Genomic DNA, 11,549 nt, shown 5'->3' with positions numbered 1-11,549 from the left:
TCTGTGTTCGATTGGTGAGGTCTCCAAAGTTTTCGTTTCCTCGCTTTTCGTGATCTCTGAAGACTCGTTCGTGGAGTAGTAGCAACTCCTTTTTCTCCCACGATTATTGATAAGATAGAGTGATAACTCTTATGCCTTGACTCCAAAAACCCATCACCACTATCTTAGGCAATGAACACTCCTCTCACACATACGAGGTACTGCACTGTATTAAGTACTTTTTAAAACTATTCTCACACATATATTTTGTATAATTGGGCTGTCTCATTAACAGTTGTTTTCTCTTTCCATTTCAGGTAAGCAGATCATTACAATTAAATAAATAGCGGGGACATTGTGAGGTAAGCTTATACACATAAAGATAAGACTTTCTTCAGCTTAATCAGTATGAAAAATTGTGGAGTTTCCGCTAATGCATTTCTCGCTAGGTGATGAACAGAGCTATGATTTTGATGGCATGTCATGTTTTAATTGGTTCACAACAGAAACTTGTACTGAAATCCTGATCATAATATACACACTTTAGAAATGCTAATTTATTAGGTCATTAATTTTACTGTTTGGCACACTTATAAGACTGATGTTTACCTCTATCAATGCTTTTGTTGTCCGACTCGTTGGCTGAATGGTCAGCGTACTGGCCTTCGGTTCAGAGGGGTCCCGGGTTCGATTCCCGGCCGGGTCGGGGATTTTAACCTTAATTGGTTAATTCCATTGGCCCGGGGGCTGGGTGTTTGTGCTGTCCCCAACACCCCTGCAACTCACACACCACACATAACACTATCCTCCACCACAATAACACGCAGTTTCCTACAAATGGCAGATGCCGCCCACCCTCATCAGAGGGTCTGCCTTACAAGGGCTGCACTCGGCTAGAAATAGCCACACGAAATTATATATTTTAATGCTTTTGTTAGCCAATACAAGAGAAAATATCATAGGACCAAACACGTAGGCCACTAACAGGGCCACCTGGTGGCGAAATCGGTTTATTCATACGAAGTACCATTTCAGCACAGTAATTTTCCAAATGACCACTTCTAATGAAGAGTAACTGGGGGTTTGGGGGCAGAGCCCCCAACAAGCAAAAGCGTGTTCTGGTATAATGCTGAAACGGAACCTTTGGTGGTCCTTTTGTAATTAAAATTTGCGAAATTTTTAGGAGCACACTCATTTTTACATGCATTAAGTCCCTGAGAAACATTTCTTTCAGTATCCAGTATTCGGGAGATAGTAGGTTCGAACCCCACTGTCGGCAGCCCTGAAAATAGTTTTCCGTGGTTTCCCATTTTCACACCAGGCAAATGCTGGGGCTGTACCTTAATTAAGGCCACGGCCGCTTCCTTCCCACTCCTAGCCCTTTCCTGTCCCGTCGTCGCCGTAAGACCTATCTGTGTCGGTGCGACGTAAAACAACTAGCCAAAAAAAAAACAATTTTTTCAATACGAATTCTTGTGTAATGAGAATCTCTCAGGGCATGTTTTGGTTTGTAAGTAAACATTTTGCTTGAAAGTGGTATTTTATTCTGCTGAAGAAACTTCCGGGAAACACTGTTTGTCTAGGGCCAAATAACGGTGTGATGTTGTATAGGCCTATGCAACGTTAGCTAACTTTATTTAAATGATTGTTATGAGTTATGGCGGTACTAATTCTGTACATTTAGTTCCATTAAGACGGATACATTTCCTGAATAGCAGCAGTATTACCATAGTGATTACCTTTGTTAACTGGTGAAGATTTTCTTTCTCACATAAATCCTCATTTGCAATTCTGACGAGGGCAGTTTGTTAAATGGCTAAAAATAAAGCCCTCTGGAACATCTCGCCCTTCTGACGCGTGCACACGCGTGTCTACTCCTCACGAGCTTCTTTTTTTTTCCCCCGCCCTTCCGTTTGCCAGCTTATTTTCCCTTATAGCGTGAGGCTTCATGCGTATACTTCATCTTGGAATCTTTCTCGTGATCCCTCGCTTTGAGATATCTGTCAGGCCCTTTACTACACAGCGCAGAAGTTGTTTTTAAACCATCCACCTGGCCCTTTTGAGAAAGATTTGACCTGTCTTCAAGACGTAGCAGTAGCAACAACAGCGACATATGGTGAGGGTAGGGGCAGCTGTTTCATCTTCTTACTGCAGAACCGCATGCTACAGCGGAGTTTTTCTCCTCGCGTTCTGCTTCTTTGATGATCTAAGGGAAGTGTAGGATTTCAGAACTATGGTTCAGCGAGTGATATAACACAATGATAGTGAATATATTGTATTTATTTATTTATTTATTTATTTATTTATTTATTTATTTATTTATTTATTTATTTATTTATTTATTTATTTATTTATTTATTTATTGGAAAAACTACGACGTATTCATACTTCTTAACTCGAAGAAAACACTTCTAAGCAAAGTTGTTTTCATACTACGATAAACGTAAAATTAAGCAATTTCCTCAATTGTGCCGAAAGTTGTAGGGCTAAATGGCCCAGAAGGTTTCAAACTGTGAGTCTTGGATATCTCTATCAAACTAAAAAAACAAATTTCAAAAATACTTCCGACCTAATCGCTTGTTGCTTTACTAGTTTTCTTTTTTATTTATATCCTAGCCAAATTAATTAATTTACATCATTCTTTCTATAATACATTCCTTGGTTCAATACCCTCAGGCGTTTATTTTTATTTTTGAAAAATGAAATGAAATGTCATATGGCTTTTAGTGCCGGGATTATCCCGGGACGGGTTCAGCTCTCCAGGTGCAGGTTTTTCTATTTGACACCCATAGGCGACCTGCGCGTCGTGATGAGGATGAAACGATGATGAAGACAACACATACACCCAGCCCCCGTGCCATTGGAATTAACCAATTAAGGTTGAAATCCCCGACCCTGCCGGGAATCGAACCCGGGACCCTCTGAACCGAAGGCCAGTACGCTGACCGTCGGACAATAGGGGGGAGGGGGGGTTTAAGTGAAACTCAGCATTGACTCGCATTAGCGCTCATAGTGGTGCTTAGTGAAACAAAGCACTGACTCGCATTAGCGCTCGTAGTGGTAGAAAAGGCAAACTGCTAATCTAATCGACCGGATAACGATGATTAAGAAAAGGATTGTAATTTTTAGGAATAAATAAAGAATATATTCTCATACTTTATTATTTAGCCTACCTAATATTCGTGGCTATATCCCTAGGATGGTTTCAGCATTCAGTTGCTTGCATGAAGGGCTACGACTTTGGATTTTATTAATAATCTTTTGACGTAAATATCTCTTATGGTTGGGGGTCATCTGAAAATTTGCAATGCGAAATTAGCGATACAGAACGCGAGATGCGATGTTATCTAGCAACTGTGTAAGCTGCGATGTGAAGTATTGCACTGAATCCTACACTTGTTGACTCTTAGGTTCCATACAGATGATCGTCGAAAACTCATTAGATGCAAATAAATTAATCATTAGCAGTTTGAGTTTCATTTATTGAAAGACATATTTGTGATCATTCGATTCCCCCCCCCCAAAAAAAAAGGAAATTGATATTATTATTATTATTATTATTATTATTATTATTATTATTGGATCGGTGGTAGAGTACCGCCTTCCTGATCCAAAGATAGATCGTGGGTTGAAGGGCGCAGAAAAGTCCATTCTGCACGCCATGTCTGTATATAAAATATATTTGGTCAAACATTTGGTGTTTACCCAACAGAATTAAATACTCAGCCATACATCGCCCGACATAGATTCAGTTTCTCTACCATATGGTGGAGCAAAACGGAGCGACACGCAAGCAACTTTAATGTCATTAAAATCTGCCAGCACACGGTAACAGAGGCATTCTTCTTCTTTTTCTTCTTCCGTTTTCCAAAATCTTGGGGTTAGCTCATGGCATTAAATTAACCCAGTTTTACGACCAGATGCCCTTCCTGACGACAACTCTGTGGAGGTATTTGTCCACTATTGTATGTTTTTGTTGCGTGATTATTTGCATGTAAACCAGGACGAGTGTTAAGACGAACTCAAACCTCCAGCCTCCGAACTAGAGAAGTAACCATCTGAACGCGGGTAAAATCCCAGGAATCGAACCTGGGGCCCTCTGAACCGAAAACCACCGACTCTTCAGCCAAGGTGTCTGGCACGGTAGCTGAGGCCGTACTTTTATTTATTTATTTATTTATTTATTTATTTATTTATTTATTTCGGCCAGCTAAGGACCACGTCATTTCAACTAGATATTTTCTTCCGCGGTCTGTAACCTGTATCCAGTATTCCCGCATTCGTTTTCAGTGAGCTTCCTCTCTCTTTTCAGTTCACTTTTTTCAGTCTTCAAGTTTGGGCTTTTCCTGGAAACCACGCTGTCCTCGAAATTTCTTTCGAAGAGGATGACTTTTCAGGATATCATCACCTGTGATCTCCACTTCCTCTAAGTACTTCTTCACCTTGAACCAAGTTCCTTTGGTCTTATTATCGAGCGAGTGGCTGCGTGGTTTGGGTCACATAGCTGTCAACTTATATTCGGTAGATAGTTGGTTCGAACCCCTCTGTCGGCAGCCCTGAAGATGGGTTTCCGTGGTTTCTCCTTTTCTTACCATCGTCGTCATAAGACCTATCTCGTCGATGCAACGAAAAGTATTTTTTTTTAATGGTCTTATCTAGAAAGTAGACAAAGATTCGATTGGACAGTCTGACGGAATTAATTCATGTCAGGTGACCAAAGAAAACGATGATGATGATGATGATGATGATGATGCTTGTTGTTTAAAGGGGCCTAACATCGAGGTCAACGCCCCATAGAAAACGATTCGAAAGATGTTCGTTATGTTTTCCACATGTGAATATAGTTCATGGTTGTGCCTTTCTTCTATTCTCGCCATTTTCTTTGACTAGACCCTTGACTTTCCTCAGGATCTTCCTTTCCTCGGCTTCTAGTTTTTCTACTGAACATTCTTATTCATCACGAGACATTTGCTATTTAGAAATTATACGTACGTTATCACTTGAGAGCTCGTGGTTATTGGACTGGATGCATTAAACTTTCACCAACCGCGAATTGCTATTTCATATCTCCTCCCGGTCCGTCTCATTGCCTTTCAATGAACCCAGCCGCTGATATAGCTACCATTGTTCTAAGTTGTTCTTGGATTGTTTGACCTCCAGGCACACTTGTTTGCCCACCCGATTGTTCCCAACAACTTCAAATCCTCCTGTGGGTGACTGCAGTTGAATATCTCCACGGTACATTCTGCTTGAAAGAAGAAACTGAAAGGAGAAACTGCCATCTTAGTGTCGTGGGTCGGTGACGACGAGGCACCTAGCTGAGTCTGAGATCGTTTCCACTTGCTTGTGCTAGATTGGCTTTCATTTTTGTTCCGACCTTCCTTGACCGACTCTTGTTCTCTTCCGACCCTAGTGGTCGACTGTTAGGTTTGCGAGTCCTAGCGAGTCTATCATTTCCAGGCTCTTCGTTGCCCTCCCCGCTCTTTTTCCGATACCCTCATTTTTCTAAGTGTCGCACCTCCTCCATTTTCATCCCTCATTAATCAGTAATTAACAGGGCCCCGAATTTTGATCACCTAATAGTTGAACGAATTGCTAAAGAGAGATGCGACATGAGAATAAACAAAAAGAAGACCAAGATAATGAAGAAGTGATAATTACCAAATTGCCAATGTGCTTTTGGATGGAGAAAAACTAGAACAAGTAAAGGAATTGAAACGTATGTAGTCGTAATATTGAAAGATGTGTTATGACAGTTCTTAGTGGGAGGTCCGTTTACTGCCTACCTGGGTGGGTGGGGATAAGGGAGTAGGCGTATAGTTGCCATGGAAACGCAGGCGAATCCACTGCAGTTGCCATGGAGATAAAGCTGCTGGTCGGCTCGTGTTGCTTGGAGTTGCCAAAACTCTCAATTCTGAGTTACGTACCTACAAGAGAACGCAGCGGTCAGAACGAACAAAAAAGTGAACTGGAAGCGAAAGGAAGGAGAAAGGAATGCGTGAATGTGGCAACACCGTCCAGTGGCACGTGCAATGCTCCTCCCTCCACCACTATCTGTCAAAACGCTTCTTTTAATATTACGGGTATAGGAACTTTGATCATATCTGATGGAAAATGTACGAGAGAAGTAAACTCCCAGATTTCACATGCGAAGGGAGCTTTCTCAAAAAATAAGTCTCTACTAACATCTAAGACCATCGGCATGGGTGTACGAAAACACTTGATAAAATGTTTTGTATGGAGTGTTGTAAGCTATGGGACAGAATACCTTGGACTGATAAGAGTTCTCAAAAGAGCAAATGAGACATGCACCTTGGTTGAAACCTTAAACAAGAGGAGAAATAGCTTTGTTTGCCCTTTGCATACCTGCCAACTTTCCCGATTTAGGCGGGAGACTCCCGATTTTTGACAGTTTTTCCCGCCTCCCGATTATTCTATTATTTCTCCCGATTTTAGCTTATTTTTTGGTGAACTCGAACATTTTTCAAATCCCGCCATTTCAGTATTGTACGCCAGTGGCTGGAAGTCCTTCGCTCATTGGCCGCTTTCAAATGAAATATCGACGTTTTTTAATACGAGAAATGTGCGCGAACGTGCGATGTTTATTGAAACCTGTACGCTATATCGCAACGCGTATATCGATTGTAAATTTCTCGTTCTCGTGTGCTATCTTCCTGTTCGTTCACATCAGTCTAGTCGATTCTAGAGACTGTAGTCGCTAGATTTGGAGTCTATTTTAGTAATTTAGTGACAGAATTTCAAAGGTAAATGACTAGAGACTTTTCTAGAGATTTCAGGAGCCATTTGGAGACAGTTCTGGCGAAATTTACTCCTGTATTGCGCAAAAAATGAATAAGCAGTTTTGACCAATTGTATCTCCTGATTTTTCCTGAATTTCATATCAAAATCTCCTGATATTTGGTTTTGTAAAGTTGGCAGGTAAGCCTTTGCTTTGTCATTCTGACTGGTGCACCACCCTTTCTGAAGGGAAAATGGGAGGTAGAAAGACTAAAGGAAGACCTAGAATGTAATTTATAGACAACATTAAAGGCGAGCACACCTATTGCCACTTGAAGACATGCAAGTTACCCACCAACCTCAGGGTTGGGGAGAATAAAAACACGACTAAATGCCAAAAATGACCTCAAATTCTCAAAAATGACTTTTTAAAGTGAGCGAGGAAATTATCCAAAAATATGAAGGAAAACATATACAGGATAGCAAAATAAAACCGGCCCTGAATATATTTATAAGACTGACGCGGAATCGACCCTTGTTCTGCCCATCACAGGAAATGCTGGAAACCGTGATTTCGATGCACCTATCTGTTGCTGTCACATCTTTGCGCATGCGTGCGTCGCTGTGTCATTACGTGTGAGTGAGCGTAACACTGTGTTTAGTGACCAGTTCAGGGGGGTGACACTTCATAGGGAGCGTCCGAAGCAGTTCTGAGATGGGCCAATCGATCTCCGCCAACTAATGAAAACTAAAATTCTCTTTTAGAGGGTTAATTTAGAAGGCAGAGGTTGGCATTACACATTCAGTTGCGCGGTACAGCAAATTCAAAACACAACACCGTTATCGTTGCGCGCGAAGGGACCTTGGTCGTACGGTATGTAATAGTGCTTGTTAGACGAAAATTTGTTGAGATTCTTTCGCATTGAACGAGATTTTTGATCCAGTTTTTTGAGAGTATGGTGTGAAATTATAATTATGCGCGTTCTTAGTGTGAAGAATAGTATTATGATCATGAACGTACTTCACATTGAACTACCTAGCTGTTGCGAGTAAACGTCTGTGTGATTGTGCTTCTTACCTGCTGTTTGGAATAAATAAATTCAAAATATAAACTGTGTGCATTATGCTGTGTTTTACTTTCATACTTTCCTTCTCGTGTTTTCCATTCCCATACATAAAAGTCGTGGGAAGGGTTCAACGAACGAACGAAAGAATGAGGTTATGTTAGATCGTGATTTAGGCAAGTATGGGCGTTTTGGGGTTTTATATGAATTGCATTAACATTTTCAGTAATCAATGTTGCAATTATTATTTAAGAAGATGTAAATTTACATTAAAATACGAACGGCGAAACAACGATACCAGCTAGCGTTATAACAGTATCGCCAACATACAAATACGGTAATTGCAATATACTTTTCAAGTAAATACACGAGAGAAGCTTTAGATACAACTTTCCTACCGAAATGCAATCATTATCTCTTTATCACAATTAAAATTTTAACAAAGTAACAACTGTCATTATCAAGTTTATTACGAGGTATTATCGAGGTACTTATTTCCCTATGTTGGCGGAGATACAGACGCCACTGTAGCTTCCATGACCTGTTTTCTCAGTTGAATTTATTATACAGGAGTGACGGATCTATTTCTCTTATATGATCCTTGGACCAGTTGAATCCAACACAGAATGGCGCTCACGATAAAACAGCGAATGTTCATTGTCGAGTGTTTTGCGAAGCACGATTCGTGGAAAATCTGTGCGGAACTGTTTGCTCCAGAGTTTAATACTGGAAGTGCAATAATTTGTTCACGATTCATTTGCAAGGTTCTCTTTTACGACTGGCATCAAGACATGCACTGAGCTTACAACTTCAAGAAACCGTTACATTGTGAAAGCAACATCCCCGTGCAAAGAGCCGTACGGTGAAAACCGCACAGTGTAAAAGGAGCTTAACTAAATGCTTGCTTTCACACACTACAGTTTTTAATCGTACGCCAGCTATAGAGGGGTTCGCACGTGAGAGATAACTTGAGTTTAGTTTAGTTTGTAGGCAAATATAAATATTGTAGTGTTTTTGTTTTGTTGGTAATAAAATGTTCAGTGCATTTTTTTGTTGGATGTATTATTGGATTTTGTGTAGTGGCCGATGTTAATTCTGAAATTTTTATTACTCTGATCCAAGCCAGACCTGTGCTGTGACAGTTGGCATACGCAAGTAGTTAAAAATGTATTTTCATCGTTTCTGAGCTCTTCAAACAATGTGCAAAATAATCCCACTTCCTCTCGCTGATAGGATCCACACAGAGACGGGCATTTCGTCTTTGTATTTTTCGGCAACAATGACGTAACCATAGCCCAGTAATTCAAGGCTCTCTTGTACGGCTAGTATCAAGACATGCACTGAGCTTATAACGGCAAAAAACCGCTGCAGTGTGAAAACTTCTCCACGGCAAAGATGTACAAACATGTACAGCCAAAACCGCGCAGTGTGAAAGGAGCCTCAGAGTACGATTGCAGATGCATTTTTTTTTCTCCTACCGGAGCCTGTGACGTATGACCTCGGCCGCATCATGGCTGCTCCTCGGGAGGATGCACGCTCGGCGACAGGTGTTACTGCAGCCGGGATTTCTGCTGTTAGCCTCGCCTAGCTTCTCTCCCAATAAGGCGGGCAGCTGCTGGCGGAAGGACAGGTGGCACACGTCTTCAGGGTCACGTGATGTGCCAGGTGCGCCAGAGACATGATAACGTAGGATTAATAGCAGGCCGGGATTAGCCGGCAAATCTAGGACGAAAGAAATCAAACTTGAGATGATAGGGTACGACAGACTTCGATATCGACTTGATTTGTTTTCAGTGTCGCATTTCTATATGTAGACTCAAGCACACAAAAATTGGCCGGCAAAGGCACATTTAATTTTGTTTATTCTTGAAACGCGAGAATGTTCCTAAACTGTAGATAGTCGGTGGCCGAAGAAATGATGCTTGGAATCCTATCACCTGCATAATATGTTCGTCCTGTTTCAAGCAAGAAGATTTTGACAGAGAGTCGTCTCCTTTGATGGCCATTGTTTGTGTGGTTGAGTGTAGAGTATAGTACAAACATGTAATAATATTATCTGAAGTACGTAATACGCGAGTTTGTTTGTCGAGGCTTGGTAAACCACTCAACCGATTTGAGCATTTTTACATAAATATTTCTTAAAGAGAAATAGTGTCATGTACGAAAATGTGTGACGGAAGTGTAACCTAGCAACGGTACCTTGAGAGCTACACAGGCCATGGATCTGTATGTCATCGTCATCCACCAGTACTTCACATCATAGCCTGCACGGTTTCTAGGTAACATCGCGTCACACATTTTATTGAAAGATATATTTATGATCATTTGATTTTCCAAAAGGAAAATTTAATAACTTTTTGAGGTAGAACGTAATCTCCCAGACGCAAGCTTACAGCTGCGCGTCCCTAACCGCACGCCCAACTCGCTCGGTTAAGTAGGGCCAGGTCAGGGCCGGTGACCTATTTGTTAGGCCCCTTTAAACAACAAGGATCTTAATCATCATCAAGTTCAGGTCAAATACTATCAATAAAATTACGTGTGGCGACCAACTTGGTTGCAATTATAATGCAATAGCGAGGGGATTTTGAGTAACATGTAGAAAAGCACTTCAGATGCGAAGTTAAGGCGGATAAATGGAAGGTAAGTTAACTCATTCGAAAATCCTTTGATAAAACAAGCCGAGAGTTCGAGAAGCGAGACGGATGAATTAATGGCCAATTAAATCCATTTCAGTAGAGAGCTTGAGGTGATTATAGAAAATGTCAACTGTACAGCCACTTTAATGGGAGTAATGTATGCGTTAATGAGCTTCTTGCGGGAAAGGAAACCATTATCGTGTTTGTGAAAAATGTTTAAATTAATTATTGAGGCGATATAAAATTACACGCTTAACTAACTGATGTACTAAGTGGAGAAGTTTGAAAACTTCTTCTATAGGAGTCTGCTTTACGAAAATGCTTTGAGTTAAACGCCTGTCGCTTTAATATTCAGGTGACGAGACCATTATAACGAGGTCTGCTCCAGTTGGTGTGCCAGGACAGTGCTTGCGTGCATATTAACGCGTAGCACCTGATAATAACACATCTTACTGACTGGCCACTAACAGTCACATAAAACCGCAAGCTTTCTTGCTAACATAAATATGTCTTATAGGTGGGGGTCATATGAAAATTTGCGTCGCAAAATTAGCAATACAAAATGTGTGACGTGATGTTACCTAGCAACCGTGCAGGCTGTGATATGAAGTATTAATGGATGACCATGACTGGGAGACATATATAGGGTGGTCGGAAATAACTTGAACCGGGTATATGAGGGTTAGAGAGTCAGTCATACTCATGAATATTGACCTGTTGTGTGACCGCTGTTTAGTTGTCAGTTTTAAGTAGTTCACTGTGTGGAGCGGTCGCGTGAACTACTGCATTGACTGTGTGAATTACTGGAATTTCTCTGGAGCCGAACCAAGTAACAGTCATCATGTACTGCAGAGCTCAACAGTCCTGTGTTCAAAGCTGTCTGCGTGCAACTGTTAAGTGAGGTTACTTGAGCGTGCGAGCGAAGTGAAAGGTTGAGCTTGTCAATAATGATAATAGCCTGTATCACGTATAGACTGGCCAGCTGGAATCCTGCTGAGAGACACTTGTAAACAAACAGCAATGAGTAGTCTGCTCATTCCTGTTGAACCGGATGTGTGTGTGTAATTATTAGTATAGATATTTAATTCCCAAACTATGGTCCGCAGACCCCTGGGGGTCCATGACGATAATC

Source organism: Anabrus simplex, chromosome 6, assembly GCF_040414725.1.
Source record: "Anabrus simplex isolate iqAnaSimp1 chromosome 6, ASM4041472v1, whole genome shotgun sequence".
Lineage (NCBI taxonomy): Eukaryota > Metazoa > Arthropoda > Insecta > Orthoptera > Tettigoniidae > Anabrus > Anabrus simplex.
The sequence above is the reverse complement of the archived record's forward strand: the minus strand, read 5'-3'. Positions refer to the sequence as shown.